The sequence below is a fragment of the Saccostrea cucullata genome, unplaced genomic scaffold, assembly GCF_032062105.1.
Source record: "Saccostrea cucullata isolate Sc308-1 unplaced genomic scaffold, CSIRO_AGI_Scuc_v1 ctg409, whole genome shotgun sequence".
NCBI lineage: Eukaryota > Metazoa > Mollusca > Bivalvia > Ostreida > Ostreidae > Saccostrea > Saccostrea cuccullata.
In genome coordinates, this window is record NW_026923737.1 from 36,468 (window position 1) to 54,430 (window position 17,963).

Genomic DNA, 17,963 nt, shown 5'->3' on the forward strand with positions numbered 1-17,963 from the left:
GCTTAACTAAATATAGAAATATTTCATCTTTTTGTTTTTCGTGATGCAAGAGTTTTCTCCCGTAGCATCGGTAAATCTGCTAAATAACATTTTTATCGGAATCTTATTGACATGTTTAGAATCGATACAGTAAAGAAAATTATTAAACAAAAAAATAACCAATTTATTTTCAAAATGTAATTCATTTTCTCTTCCAAACGTAATATTCGCAGCACAGTCAAGGTTACATTTAGGAGGCGGGGCCTAACTTGTACGGGAATTGATTACTATGACGTCACATATGATATAAGGTCTTCAAAATACCACAAACTGAAATTATTGGCTATTTCAAACAACTGGATAGCTGTATACTGCATAAAAACTTACTATTACCTACAGTTTTATCGTTTGTTAAGTTCCACAAAACAGTATATGAACGATACATCGATCGCAATGCACTTGTCAATGTGACGTCATTTCGCAAAAATGACACAATTTTTACACAGTGAGAGGCTGATCAAGACACATTTTGTACAATGAAAAATGTCTTTTGATCTCAAATAAAATATTTTTTGCAGTTAAATAAATGGCTGTTAACTTGGTTCAGATGACTATTTTATTTATAAACTGCCCGTACAATAGCTGCAATAGCGTAGCCCTCTCCGATTTTTTTTAGCTCACCTGAGCCGAAGGCTCAAGTGAGCTTTTCTGATCACATTTTGTCCGGCGTCCGTCTGTCCGTCTGTCTGTCCGTCTGTCCGTCTGTCTGTCTGGCTGTCCAGCTGTCTGTCTGTCTGTCTGTCTGTCTGTAAACTTTTCACATTTTCGACTTCTTCTCAAGAACCGCTGGGCCAATTTCAACCAAACTTGCCACAAAGTATTCTTGGGTGAAGGGGATTCATGTTTGTTCAAATAAAAGGCCATGCCCTTATTCAAGGGGAGATAATTGGGAATTAATGAAAATTTAGTGGTATATTTTAAAAATCTTCTTCTTAAGAACCACTGAGCCAGGAAAGATGAAACTTATGGGGAAACATCCTCAGGAAGTGTAGATTCAACTTTGTTCAAATCATGACCCCCGGGGGTAGGGCGGGGCCAAAATCGCCGACCAAATTTTTACAAAGAAATATATAGGAAAATTCTTTAAAAATCTTCTTCTCAAGAATGGCAAGGCCATAATTCATCATATATATATGGAAGCATGCTCAGGTAGTGTAGATTCAAGTTTGTTCAAATCATGACCCCAGGCGGTAGGGCGGGGCCAAAATGGCCGACCAAAGTTTTACATAGAAATATATAGGAAAATTCTTTAAAAATCTTCTTCTCAAGAATGACAAAGCCATAATTCATCATATTTATATGGAAGCATGCTCAGGTAGTGTAGATTCAAGTTTGTTCAAATCATGACCCCAGGCGGTAGGGCGTGGCCAAAATTGCCGACCAAGGTTTTACATAGAAATATATAGGAAAATTCTTTAAATACCTTCTTCTCAAGAATGACAAAGCCATTATTCATCATATTTATATGGAAGCATGTTCAGGTAGTGTAGATTCAATTTTGTTCAAATCATGACCCCCGGGGGTAGAGCGGGGCCAAAATGGCCGACCAAAGTTTTACATAGAAATATATTGGAAAATTCTTTAAAAATCTTCTTCCCGAGAATGACAAAGCCATAATTCATCATATTTATATGGAAGCATGCTAAGGTAGTGTAGATTCAAATTTGTTCAAATCATGACCCTCCGGGGTAGAATGGGGCCAAAATGGCTGACCGAACTTTTACATAGAAATATATAGGAAAATTCTTTAAAAATCATGTTTTCAAGAATGACAAAGCCATAATTCATCATATTTATATGGAAGCATGTTCAGGTAGCGTTGATTCAAGTTTGTTCAAATCATGACCCCTGGGGGTAGGGCGGGGCCACAATGGCCGACCAAAGTTTTAAATAGAAATACATGTTTATAGGAAAATTCTTTTAAAATCATCTTCTCAAGAATAGCAAATTCATAACTGGTCAAAGGTTTACTTTTGGATTTAAACTTTTCAATAATATAACCAATTTCTACTTTTTCCTAGCCATTGTGGTCAGGTGAGCGATGTGGCCCATGGGCCTCTTTTTTTTTTTTTTTTTTTTTTTTGGGGGGGGGGGGGGGGCTACAACTCCTTAGGATCTCCGTTATGGTGCAAATGCGGCAGTGAATTGCTCCCGCACGGATTTCGGCTCAAATCATCAGAAAAAGGTTTTTTTAATTTTTATTAACATCTCTTACCTGGACTCCAAAAAAGTAATTATGCAAGACATAAATCGATCCAAAATTATTCACAACGACCCATATATCGGTTATTTTTCGTGTATGTCAACATCACAGCTTGAATTTATCCGCCATTTTTACTGACCTTGATAGATTTTATTTTGGGACAGCCAATGAGAATTGAGAATAGATAGGAGCGAATCTTTCAGGAATTCCCTTATTTTACGCATATACATATCGCTGTTTGCGTAAAAATAATACTTGAAATGGTTTTATTTATCGATATTTTTGTGATACTTTTCAGCACAGTCGTTTATAAACACCGACATTTACTTTTTTAGTTGTTCTTGAATTTCAAGCGAAAGTCTCAGTACGTCAAACGTGAACTGTCATGGCTGCTGCTGGTAAACATGCAGATATATTTTACATGGTTTTCGAGTTTAGCGGGCTATGTTGTTGACAGTGAATAAAAATTCCGTCTAATAAGAAGTTAGTTGAATGTAAAAATAATTTGATTTGCCTTCAATCGCCCGTATTTAAAAAAATATATTTGCACCATTACGGAGATGCGATGGAATTGTAGCCCTCTCCAGAAAACATCAGGTAAAAAAATCGGAGAGGGCTACATTATTGCAGCTACCAGTACATTCTCCAGACAAGTGATACTATCGTATATTTGTATGCATATTCATTTAAAAAGTAATAGAAGGGCCCCAGTAAATCTATTTATTGCAAGGACATACCCTAAATGTATCTTGTGAAGTTTTTAAACATAAACTCAAAAAGCATTAAGATATTTGAATAGTGCTGCGAACCTCATGAAATCTTGCAAATAAATTAATTATAATTATATTTAATGAACATGTATTTGACAACCAAAACATTCAACCTGCCGTCCAACAGCAATTAAAAAGGGAATTTATATAGGTTCGCAGCACTTTTTACAAACTAAATAAAGTGTTGAAAAGGATTATAAATTAAACTAAGATTTTTAATTTGATTATGTCCTTGCAATATTGGAATTTATAGATGACCTCAAAACTGCAAGTATATTTGCTAAAATCATGTGATATCGATATCACGTGACAAATGTCCCCAGCATGTAGATTTAAACTACATTACATTTCTTTTTATCAGTGAAGTCCTAAATAAGTTTCGACAATTCTAATAAGGTATGTATTTTTTATCTTAAAAAATCGCCGATATTTCTATTTGTAACCTTTACTTGGCAATATTATTCAGGTTGGATTCACGTTTCCATTGAGGTATCAGTGACGTCTGACAAAAATTGTGTCACAATTAACTATTTGCGAGTTTTCCAGAGAAGTTTGTAAATTCTATGCGTAAAGGTGTAAAGAAAAAGAAAAAAAATTCTCTTTTTCTGTTTAATAACTCTGCAGAGTTAATTATTTTATACACGGGCGGCGATTCAGCTAGGTATATTAAAACAAGTCCGTTTTGATAAGTACCTCTATACATGTCTGAGAACTATTATAATTTGAATTTATATCTTTCCAAGATACTAGTATATTGCTTTGGGTCTCTGTTTCTATTATTAATATATTATAATATCCAGTTAGCAATGAAGAACTACTACCTGGACTAATGTAAAAAAATTATTTAGAAAATACGTTATATTTAGATTTACCCCCCCCCCTTTTTTTTTAAATTTTTATTTGTTTATTAATTTAAATTTTATTTCTAAATTATTTATTTATTTTTTTTACGTGATGTGAAAAAAAAGAAATTGTAAAATGCTTTATGCAAAGATTACAAACAAGACGATTGAGCACCTGTACTCTTTAACACCCACCCACCCACCCACCCCCTTTAGCATGATTATGATGTTCCTGTATGGTTGACAATAATTTTAAGTGTTCAATTCCCAATTTGTAAACTGCACAACATAAACATTTACCACTTATTTTTGAAAACAAGCTCTTCCAAGGACCATTTAAAATTGAATAAATCTTGTATATAATAAGTATCTTTCAAACCAAGGCTCACTTTAAGGAAGATTTTATATTTACCGCTTATTTGTAAATGTAGTTGGACTGCAGCAGACAGTGAATGCACATATGACTAAATCCTTTATTCTTAACTCCTTCCCAGCTGATTCTCTATCAAAAATGCCTGATCTTATCACACCTTAAACTTCACCCCCACCCCCAACCACTGCAAAAATATGCTATGGAATAGGTTATTTAAATTATAGACTTCAAAATCTTTTTAAGGCAGTAGAAAATGGATATATGAGAGAGATTACGAAAATTAATATGCTTAGTCAGTGAAAACTTTTATCTAATACCGTAAATGCTGGAGAAGTTTATCTAATCTTAGTACTATGAATCTTTAATTTTAACACACATGTGGATTTGTATTTGTATCCCCAAGCTAACCTGTATTTGTAGCCACTAGCATGGATGTAAACTGCATGTACATATATATGCACCGATTGATGCATATTAATCCCATATGAGATAAATGTGTAAAGTAACAAAATAATTATGCTACATGAAACTGCTCAGATGAGGGATATACACCTATCATATTATATGCAAATGGCAACTGGGTTTGAACTGATATTTTCAACGGGAAAATGCCCCTGAAATATGCATATGTGTTTTAATTTCCAAAAGTAAGCACATACTATTAAAAAGAAAATATTGTCTCTTGCCTTTAATGTTATAGTGATAAAGAAAACTAGTTACTTTAACAATTTACCCTTAAATCTGAGTTTAAAAACTGTGAATACAGAATTTTAACTACAGCAGCTGTGTGGAATAGCAAATCTTTTTATTTAACAACTTAGAGACACAGCAGAAACTAACACTGACAAAAAGCCCCAATTTAAACCTTACATGTTTCATAACCCTTTTTATTTTATTTATTTATCGATTTATTTATTATAATTGCATGACCATTCATACAGCATATGCCATAAGGAAAATATATCGAAAGTACCAGCAATGTGAGCTATATTCAAATGAGCCTGCATTGACTGTAGCACCTGAAGAACTCAGTAAATTGTCCCTCGTTCCCTTTGCTAAATTGAATAACTTGAGTATATAAAAATTGCTAAAAGTTCAAGGAATTTAAGTTGCATTTCCTATATCAAGGTTCTTTCCACAAGGAGAAAGATAACTCAAAGGAATAAATGTTAATTATATTAATTTCCAAATACTCTTGACATTTTTTATTTATTTATTTATTTATTTATTCATTCATTTACTTATTTATTTATTTATTTTACAGTGCTTCAATTACCCTATAATTTATTATCATTTTATTTCTTTTTATAACCTTTTATTTGTAGAATTATATTTAAATACCCAAAGTTCTCGTCTTGTATAGATATTAAACAATCGACTAGACCCATATTTTTTTTAACATTGTCAGGAAATAAAAGTCCATGCTGAAATTAATCTCTGTGTAAAAAAACAACATTTGCGAAATAATCTATATAATAAATTTTAAATTAGTAAAATAAGTTTACCTGATTTTTCATGTTAACTTAAGATGGTACAAAACTTTTCATTTATTAAACACAACTATATAAGGCCTTTTATGCAGTTGAGGGGCGAGAAAACATTAAGGAGGCTAGGGGCTCAACAATTATTAACCACAAGTTATAATTTAAATTTTGGGATATTATATCTTAAGCTGTGAACTATCATTTGGCAAAGAAAAAATTCATACATTTTAGTTTTAAAAATTGATTATTTTGTTATACATGTATCTTTATATTGAGCTTTTCTTTTAAAGGAGATCAAAATAGTCTAAAAATGGCCACAACCACCCAGACCCTTTAAATGTATGTGTTTATATTGTTTTATCATCAAACCTTCTCAGTTAAGGTAGAGGCTCTATTAGAGAAATTCATGATTATGCTCATGTACACTTGTATAATTTTAACTAAACCAAAATGACAACACAGAATATATATGCGAAACATGAGACCTTTGACCCCGTCTTACTTGATTTGAACCCTATGATATACTAGTATATCAACCAGCGAAATAATAGCTAATCTTGCTATATATCTACATGTAGTTAATTAAAATTGAATTCGGGAAATCCTATCTATATCAACTGTCACTAATGATCCGTTGAGGTCCTAAATTACTATGCACATATTGTTCTTGTTCTTGTTGAGTCTGAAGTTGTCCTCTATGTCAAGACCATTAAGAGAAGTGATATCCGAATAGGTGAAGATGCTGCTGGTCCTAATATATATATATATATTATGTGGATTTGACAGACATTGTACAATTCAACTCCGGTGCATGTTACCTATGCCGGGTGTGCCCCCAGATTTTACAGCCTGAATTGTTCATTGTAATGCTTCCATCCAAGTGAAGTTTTTGTCTCAAAATGTATTTAGTCATCATTCATATTTACTTACCTTGAGTTTTGTCATATAGCATGTGTACAACAGTAAATATGTAAACAAATACACATCTTACTTGATATTTCATTCATATCATAAAAGCATTATTGTAATGTTACATTCAAAAGCACCAAAACTTGTTCTGTATTTTACTTCAAACTATTTTGTTTCACAATTGATTACTGCCTTTGTCGCAATTGTATATCTTTCATGCCTCTCTTTGGACCCTTGTTAAATTTGAATGGCCTTGAAAAGGCTTGATTGAAAATTTATATACTTTAATTAGAGTTATGTCCCTTTGTGAATCTAGCTAAATAACATTACTAAAGATTTATCAAACCTTTATTACTTCTCAATCTGTATTTTTCTATTTATTTACTGTTTTAAGGAAAAAGGTAGACTGGTATGGCACAGTTAGAGTAACCCTGTCATTGAACATTTATTTATTTATTTATTTATTTATTTATTTATTTATTTATTTTATTTTATTTTTATTTTATTTTTTATTACTATTATTTTTTTTTTAAATATCACTCAATATTTTAAATAAACTGATAAATGCAAAAACCTAAAGCTACAAAAGCATACTCATACTGTAAGAATTATAATCACAGATATTCCCATTTCTAAATCCCCTAAAGATAGGCCAAGGGAGCTAAGTACCTAAATAATATAGGCCACCATGTGTACGGATGCTGACCTTGAATAACATGTACCGAATAAAGTTGAAGTTCATACCTATTTTTACATTAGCTCATTTTGATTAAATATGATTTCACTAAGTACGCTTTTCTTCATTCAAAATCTGCTGATGAAGTTGGTTATTATTACAACATTGTAATCTCTTGTACCATGTGCAAGTGTTTAAAGCATGGACGGGTGGCAAATCGATCTGTTTCAATCCAATAAAATGCTTGCCATCCAGCCATATCGATGTTTATAAGATAATCCGTGTTTCTTCTTTGACTGAAATTTAACTTTAAAAATTGGAAATTATGATAAAATATTTCATAATACAAAAAAAATAAATCGGATACTGTCATCACCAACCTTTCACATTCATTGTTGCATAGAAAAGGGGACTATGGTTAATAAACCTAGTGACTAAGTACCGACACTGTATGGATGGATAAATAAATTCCGGCAAATCACATTTATTAGTTTTTTCACGAAAGGGGGTGAACTAGAGCAAAACTCGTTGCAAAGCAACGAGAAGGTCTTCCGTCCTGTTTTGACCGAAAATGACGTCAACAAAAGAAAGCAATGAGCTAGGTCGTGTCCAGTCACTTTATAATTTCAATTTTGCATCAAAACCTTTAAAAATAAGCTTTTTTGGCTACTTCCGGTTTAACCGGAAGTGTTAACGACGGACAGATAATTAAGTTTTATGCTTCCAGTGACATATGTTACCAAAAAAACTTGTCAAGAACGGTAAAAATATGCATTTTCTTACGACTTCCGGTTTAACCGGAAGTGACGTCGTCGGACGCATTTTGACGACTTAAATAGATTAAGCTTGACATTTTCAACAACTTTGCTTCTTGGCTTGGACATATTACAAATTCTCAATACTTTTTGAGATATCTGGAAAAAACTTTTGGCCCCTCTAGATCCCCTAATTTAGGGGTCAGCCCTTTTTCCAGACATCATTTGAAAGATCTTCTTCTTCTGTACAAATTTTGTTCTACACATCTTCACAAAATATTTTTTTGTTTAGAAGATAAAAAGCAAAATATGACTAATTTTTAGCTCTTAAGCGTTCTAATTTTTGACCCCTATATAGCGCCATTTTGAATAGAAAGATCGAAAAACAAAAAACGATGTGCACAATTTCAATCCTTCTATTATCTAAAATCAGTATTTCTGCTCCAGCTTTAGCCGTCTCTGAGCCTTTGTCTTGAAACGAAAGCCTATAAATTTTCGTTTAAAGGGAAATAACTCAAAACCGGAAGTGACTTTTTGAAATTTTCGACAGCATTCTGATAGAGTTTAGTAACTTCTAGTGTCTCTGAAAATTTGAGCAAAATCAGTTGAGAAATGAGTGTGATATGAGGCTTCAAAGTTGGCGTCTGGGAAGTAGAAGAAAAAAAAAGAGAATAATTATCTTTACCAACAGAATCAGTAGAAGGTCTTCCGTTGGAAACGGAAGACCTTAATGTTGACATATAATAAAAGGATAGAGCTTTGATAACGGCGCATATTGTGAGATGAACTCAAATATGCGGTATTATAATGAACAATAATAAAGTTTGGAATCAATGATGAATGTATTATATTTAAGCAATATTTAATTCAACGAAGTTGAGATGTTTACTTCCTGATTTATTTATTTATTTATTTTACCAGATTAGCATTCTTTTCATGGACATGTTCAAAAGTGCTTTACAACAAACAAGATATAGCAATACAATACAGTAGTACAAATCGAAATTAAAAACAATAACTCTTACAATAACTGAATAACATATACAAATGTACATTCAAAATTTACCAGTGATGATATTTGTAATAACTTAAATATATTTATCTATGCAGTCAAATCAAACTAAACAATCCGCGGTACGATTAAATAATGTAGAGTAAAAAAACAAAAACAAAAAAAAAACTTTAAAATGTCATTAAAATATATTTACTGCGTTAGATTAATTCTGAACTCCCCACTATAATTTGCCAGTAAAATTAGTTTATTTTATCAGGCGATTGAATCAAACACACACTCACATTTAATATGGAGTTTAAACACTTGACTATGTTGCTCAATTTTAAAATGTTTTCACGTACAGTTTTTTTTTTTAAATAATGATGTAATGCAGCCCCCCCCCCCCCCACTGCTTTTTGCTTGCGATTTATCGGCTCTTAAATAATGATACTATATCATTTATTTTTTTTATTGATATAAATTCAAATTGTAAAAGAAGAAAATATAGGGGAAAAGGTTTTACAGATGACCGGAAAAATAAAACTTGGATAAAGTCGAGAATGTACACATAAAAATATTTTCTCTATTTAGTCATGTTTAATTTCGGCCCCTGATGAAAATTAAATCTTTAATTCCTGAGAAAATACAAAAAGAAATTTTACTTGGAAAAAAGATAAATAATAATGTTAAAAAGCTGTCTGCTTTCAGTTGTTGCTTAATGCATGTAGAAATACATTTTTTGAAATACCGAGTATCAAGGAATCAAAAAGATGTTTAACATGTCATCTTCATGTACGTAAAAGACATTAGTAATTTAAAATGATATATACATTGAATATATGGTTACACTTATTCAAAGACAGAAAACTGAATGAAAAAAAAGACAAGCATATTTTTCTGATAAATTATAATGAAGAGCTACATAGAGGAAATATTTATAAATTTACAGTAAAAACCGACCCTGATTGAAATAAAACCGATCCAGATAAACATAATGCAAAATCAATATTAATCTATTTAATTTATCAAACTAAAGGCACCTGTCAACTATGTAACATGACTCTATATACAAATTATATCTTGTTTAGATCCAGCCTGTGCAGAGATTAACACAGCTAAAAGGTGTTTTTTGGCGGATCCATCATGTGATAGTTCGTTTCTTTTTTATTTTTTCCTTTTGAAAAATATCTTTGTTTCAACTTTCAAATCAAGAGATTAAATTTTGCAATGCAAGTATGCGATAGGGTACGTTTTAGAAGAAAGGAAACGCACATATTTATGAAATAATTCTTTTTTAAAGCCATATATGGCGTAACTGATAAAAAAAGTATAATTTTGAAAAATACAAAATTAAGTAAATAAATATAGTTAATACATTTAAATTAAAGCTTTTCATACAATTCTGAACACGGAGAACACCTCGTTTCATCTAATAATACAATTTTATCACATATTTTTCCCTTTATCCCGTTGATATAGCTCATGTGATATCGTTTACGTATCAACACTATGTATTCCTACGCCGCGTGACGTTATGTAAATAAACAAATACATGTGTATGATAGAGAGAAAGACTTAATTTGTCAAATTTCACTTTATTTGATGTATTTTAGCAAGATTTCATTCCTGAACTAAAAAATAAGCGCTGAAATATTTTCTTTCTTTTATATTTGTACAAACTATTTCATACAGCGTAATTATATTTATAACGTTATTTGGTCCGAGGTAGCCAAAAAAGAACTTTGAATTAGAAATAACGACAAAATACACATTTATAGTGAACAAAAATATGTGATAAAAAGAATCTCCCTTGGTTTGTGGTTTGATATGATTTTTATCCAACTCCTTGTGTGTCTTCTATCCCCTCGCCAAGGCTCGGGGATAGAAAACACACAACTCGTTGGATAAAAATCATATCAAACCACAAACCATGGGAGATCCGATATTTATCTTCTCTGTAATGTGTTATTTAAATCTTTTGTATTTTTTTTCCGAGTTGGAGAAAATTCCTAGAATCCAAATTAAATTGTAATATCTTTATAACGCAATTGACTTAGATTTTGTAATTTACGGAAAAGTTCTATCTTTATATAAAGTAATGATACAAATAATAAGTTCTTATAATTTTAGTCTAATAATTTTCATTGTATATACGCCATATATGGCTTTAAATACTGCCTTTTCAATGCTTTAGAATAGATTGTATGGAAAATAAAATTAAATCCATGCAATAGATCATCTATTGCCAAAGGTTTTGTTGCATGTAGATGATGGGGGCTGGACAAATTTTACCTATGTATGGACACCGTGTACAGTGACTTGTGGTGGTGGTATACAGTCAGGAAAAGAGCAGCGAACATGTACGAATCCTCGACCCGGCAAGGGTGGCAAACCGTGTGAAGGGTCAAGTTATGGACAAAAAGCGTCTCGATCTTGTAATACTTATCCTTGTCCAGGTATAGCTTTATCAAAACAAAAACCAGTGTCTTATTTATGCTACTTGGCAACATATGTCAATTTTCTGTTATTATCATAGAGAAAATAGAAAGGAAAAGAGTGATTTTTTTCTTTTTCTTTTTTTAATTTATTAAAAAATGATAATTGCTTTCAACTGTTTAGTTGACGGGAACTGGTCAGAGTTTAGTCCGTACGGCAGTTGGGACATCTGTTCGGTTTCCTGTGGTACAGGAATACAAAACAGAAATAAGACTAGGATATGTAATAATCCAAAACCACAACATGGAGGGAAAAATTGCACTGGAAGAAACATAACCACTGAAAGAAAAATATGTGATTTGCGCCCTTGCCCAGGTATGGACAGGTTTGCATTGACCTTTCTTTAAATGTGTCTTTACACTTTTAAAGTAAGATTGTAATTATTTACTCAAAATAAAAAGACATTTAATATATCTTAATATATATAAGTTGATGGTGGCTGGTCAGATTTTTTTCCTTATGGTGATTGGAGTCAGTGTACTGTCTCGTGTGGTAATGGAACGCAATCACGTGTACGTTTTCGAACTTGTTCTCAACCAACCCCTATTTATGGTGGTAAACCATGTGTGGGACACAGCACTATGACAGAAAGCAAACAGTGCAGAAAACCAATTTGTCCAGGTATAATATGTAGCTTCTTAAAAATAATAGACGTCCAAAAAAAAAATAGATAAGAGACTTCACAAGTGTTGTCTTTGAAAATCGTTATCTTATATCCCGTTATATTTCTTTTTAAAATAGTGTAAGTTGAATCACATAAATGGCCGAATCGACCTAAGCTCACATTATTCTATTATGATTCGTCGAAAAGAGAGTAACACTAATATGTGTTTGAACAGAGGAGATTGTCTATAAAATTTCTTAAGTACTCAATATAGGTCAGTAGATCTATTAATAAAGAAACATCGAAGTGTTTTATTTTTGTTCGATGTTGAAAAAATGCATTGATTTGATATATTTTCTCCTAAATTATACAAGTTCCTGGAGGTTGGTCTCCTTACGGTCAAATTAGTGAATGGTCACCGTGCACATCAAGCTGTGGGGATGGGATTCAGCAGAGAACCCGACAAAGGACATGTAACAACCCGGTACCGCAACACGGAGGCAGGGACTGTGTTGGATTGAGTATTTTTACAGAAGAAAGGACATGCAAACTTAAGTCATGCACTGGTCGTATATTAATTGGAAGATATAAAAGTCAAATGATTAATAAAGAGAAATCGTTAATATTTCAGATGCTCTTTCACTTATCATTTAAGGATATTTTTTAGAAGGTTATACCATCCAGAATGCATTAGCGCCATTAAAGAACAAAAAAATTTGTAGATTTTAAGATTGCAATAAAGTATTTTTTGCAGTTCACGTAGACTGGTCCGATTGGAGTGATTGTTCTGTTACCTGTGGTGGAGGAGTACAACAGAGGATAAGGACTAGAGCGTGTACCAACAAGGAAATACAAAATGGAGAAAAGCACTGTGAGGATTCTAATAAAGATACAAAAGAGCGAAGATGCAATACTCAGATCTGTCCTGGTGGGCTTTTACGTTTTTTGTTTTCTTTTTTGTGCAAATAAAAATAATTTTGTTTTTTAACTTTGCAAATATATTTTAAAATCTTCGATCTTAAAACAGACTGTATTATCAATTTGGGTTATTGTATCAATTATAAATTTAGCAAAACATTAATTATAAATATCAACAAGAATGATTATATCGACGTATAATCAACTGATTTGTCGGTAGCCTTTCTTGTTTCAAGAATGTGTTCGTATAAAGAGCTTGTTCTCGCTTGTCGAATCCTATGAGACATTATGCATTCCCATATGCAAGCACATAATTATGTTTATTTGTTGTTTGTTGTTTTCGAGAATTCGTCGCTCATATGGAGATGCTACCATTTTGCTGGTGGGGTGCTGCAAATTTAAACCTTTACTCTGTACTCATGGCTATGAGCAGTAAGAGATACTTTATGCGCTAACATCTAAAGCGATACGGGATCTCGGTTTATACGGTCTCATCCAAAGGACCAAAATTTTGTGTATTGCTATATCAATGTTGGGATTTAATAATATAAATGAGGAAATAATCAATTTTGTCATATGTATTATTTTTGAATTTTCCATCAAAGTATTTCTTTTGTAAAATGTCTATATACGAAACATATTTGTAGTCCACGGTCAGTGGTCGTTGTTTTTTCCACTTGGGGACTGGAGTCAGTGTTCCTCTTCTTGTAACAATGGAACAAAGACACGGCTTAGAATCCGCACATGTTCAGAACCAGCTCCATTGTATGGTGGTCAGTCATGTGTTGGTCAGAGTATGTCCACGGAAAGTATGAGATGTAAAATGCAACCATGTAGTGGTAAGATATATACGATCGTACTGTGACTTACAGTGAGAATTTTTTTAATCCGACACCTGTATAATCCATCAAACTGTGAATTGTGATGTTTTAATACTTTCCTATATTTTTTTTATGTGCACTCCGACACTGTCTTTTCCAAAACAGAATTTTCTTCCAGTTCATGTCGGATTAGACATGTTCCACTGTATTCATTATATATGATATTCTTAACAGAAAATTTATTTTGCTTTTTGCGATTTTTTTTTCTGTGTAGATATATATGTATTTAAAAACAAACATTTTTGAATAAATGGTTGATGAATGCATATTGAGTATATTGGGCAGGGTCCGATATTTCCAATCATGTCTGTAAAAAAAACAAAAAAAACATCGATTTGAATTTTCTATGTGTTCATATGCCTCAAGCAGAATTTTTAATCCACATTTTAGCAAAACAATACGATACACATACAACAACTATCATTATTGCTTTGGTGTCATCAATCCTGATTTTGCTTGGTGGTCTTCTATTATTCTATTATTGTCGATATAAGAGAAGGCCCAAAACACAATCAGTATCACAACCGCAACCAGAAGTTTACGAGGAAATTCATGGTATGGATATATGAACAACATCTACGTCCCATCATACGCAGAATACATACATAATCCACAGATGCTGAACAGACAAAACCCGGGATCTGCATTTCCTTCTCTCCTATTGAACATTCAAAGAAACGGATCCACTCAGACCTCTAACACAATTGATAACCGCCTAAGTGAAATAATCGGACTCAGGAAAAACGATGAAATCAATGAAGAGATTATTCAGGATCAATCAAAATTGGCAATATGCTCAAGAATTGCTTTTAGAAAATCAAATGATGACCAGGAAGAATATTTTGACGTTGCAAATACTATCACAATAGAAGCTCCCGTTGACGGGTATGAAAAACCAATGTTAAAAAGCAGGAACAGCTATATAACTGTTTTACCAGATGAATCTAAGAAACCAGAGGAAACTGCTATGAAAGATCAACAAGATTACTTGGATTGCTGTCATGACATTGACGAATCAGAGATCATCAAGTAATTATGACGGGAAGATGAAAGAAGATGAAACTTGGAAAATCAAATATTACAGAATCGAAAATAATATAAATTAGATATTGATAAATTAAGGGACACCTAAATATCGTTACAGATGACTTAGAATGTTATATAATTATATCATTATCCATCAAAATGATGCAAAGAAGCACGTGCACGTGGAATATTATAGAAATACAATATTTGTCAAATATTTGTGCAGTGCATTGTATTTAATCATAGTGTTAAACGCATTATGTCAACATCATCATACTATCTTTCTTACGAGGTGTATAGAATTTTCAAACTAAATTTAGATTCATCGCAAGCCTCTGTGTTTATTCAGGATTTTTATCCCTGGTCTTTTTGGTCTGTATATCATTTGAAAATAATTTTTTTTTTTTAAATCATGTTTGATTGAATATTGCATATCTATTGTTTGAATATTGCATGTTCATTGATCCTTAAAGTTTTACCAAATATTTACACAAACATTGGAAATTAATGATATTTCCATTCTTAATTCATTGTTTTTCCTTTCATGTTTTTGTTTTGTAGGCAAGGACAGTTAAGAGATTTGTTTCTTGCATTGCAGGTATAAAACATGTTTATCTCATATCTTAAAAAGCTAATGCATTCGAAGATTTTGTATAATAATTGAAATACACTAACCTTTAATAAGCAATTTGTGTTGTTTATTTAATAAAGCCTTTGTAAACATTTTTATAGCATATAATTGTTGTTGTACGTCCCTTTGGAGAATGTTTCACACATATAATAGGCAACCACTTGCCGGTGGATTGCAAATTTTACACCTTTACTAAGTATATTTCCAGGGCCTTAGCTCAATAAGTAATCATTTTTGTGCCAGTCTTTTTAGACATCCGTTCATATGATGTTATTTGAAATACCGGTATTTGGGTTCAAACCGGTAGGATAAGTATCAACTCCTCACTTCTAGACTCAAGAGCAAAGGCGCCAACTTCTGCGCTATACAGCGACACCATGCTTGTCTGAATAAAATTTCAAACTCTGGTGTTTAATATATTGAAAGAAAAAAGAAATGCATTGTAAAATTGTTTAAAGTAATTTTTTTCAAATCTATTATTTTGTACTGTGTATATTTCAGCATTATTACCAAATATTAAATTTCATCTTTTTTTCAATAAGTTACCAAAATCTTTTTTGGTTTTGACGGATGATTCATGATGGGATAATGAAAATCATGCGTCCGACACTCCCCCCCCCCCCCCTCAAAGTGAAAATAAAAATCCTTATCTACTACTTTGAGGATCTGTCACAGCCTTTATTTTCCTGTGTAGGATGTTCATCAGACTGATGCATTTCATTTTATATTAGGAACAACAGTATATTCTATGACAAACTATTAATTAGTATAATATATTAAGATGATACTCGTACAAAAAACCCTTATAATTCATTAAGAAACCATGCCACTAAGCTTCTTTGTTTATCGTTGATGTTCACAAACATTTGAAACAAAAGGTTCATTCTAGGTAAGGCAGAGAAGACTCGGTCTTCTTATACCTACAGCCAAAACAAGCATTTCGAGAATTATTCATACAACAGGAAAATAATATAGAGGTTCTATGAGCATTGAGCTCACTAAATGATTGTCCCTAAGGAATGCAGTGCCTTGTGTAATTGCCTCCTACAAGACACACAAACACATATACTTTATAGCACTATTTTATACAGAGATATGTGTTTTCTTTGAGACAGTATATATGTGTCTCATGTATATGTTTCAAAAATTGATGCTAATTTCTTTGTAATTAATTAAATATGAAGTGCATCGTATTCGGCGAGTGTTTATAGAAAATATTGTCTTAACCTTAGCTGTGCAAGGTTGCACAAAAATATAGTGTAACAAAGATTTTGTGAAAGTATCACTGAATTTCATTCAGTGGTATGCATGAAGTGGGAGATAAAAGATGGGTACCCCAACGCCTAACAGGCGGACGGACGTACCGGTAGATGGACGGCCGACCATACCAGTATACACCCTCCAACTTTTCAAGTGGGGGAGAGAGTATAAAATTGAAAACAATTTGCAAAAGAGAATTCGGGGATAAGATACCCAAAAGTACCCATGTCCAAGTTCCAACTATGCATATATATTTACTGGAAATATTACAATAAACATTAGGTATTTAAATTTTTACAGTAGTTGTCAAAATGATATCCAAATTTAAAATAAGTTTTACGCTTGAATTTCATTTTCTGCCACAGAATGTCCAACATGGGCAGGGACTTCTATTCTGTAAACTGCAAAAATGTTAACAATTATTGTAAAATTATTGTTCAAACGTTTGCATTCCTTGTATTTGGGATGGGGATGTTTTGGATGAGGAGCACTTGTAGTAAAAATAAATTAAAAAGGAAATACACGTACTCCAATTTTTTTTTAAATTTTTATATGAATTTGAAATAATTTAACGGGAATAGGTTCATTTTCACAAATATATAAATCATTTGCAGTGAATAAATGTTTTATATCTACTGTAACTTACTTATAAAGTAACACAAAGCAAAAACAAAAAACAAAAAAAAAACAACAAACAAACAAACAAACATAAGAACATGTTTAGAACAATTTCCTGAATAATCATTTCGTTTGAATGGATCCTCATTAACCACTTCACCACGCTGTCATATAAACAATACCATTGTAATAGCACGCAGTTCTCTAAATTAGCGCTTGTATTTGGATTTAAGACTTTGGACGCTGCAAAATTAAGTAAGTAAACTTGATTATCATGTAGGGTGGTTCTTCGTATCATTTTTGCAAGTATTAAAAGAAACATTTATTTATTGTCTTTCATTATTCATTTTCGAAAAAAATGGTATAATGGCCCACTCTTTTTAATAATCATATAGTAAACCATCCAATTTTGTCCGCTTTGGTAAAATTGAGCATACTGTCCTTTTGTCGTTTTAATCAAAATCGTTTCTCTGTCACAATATTC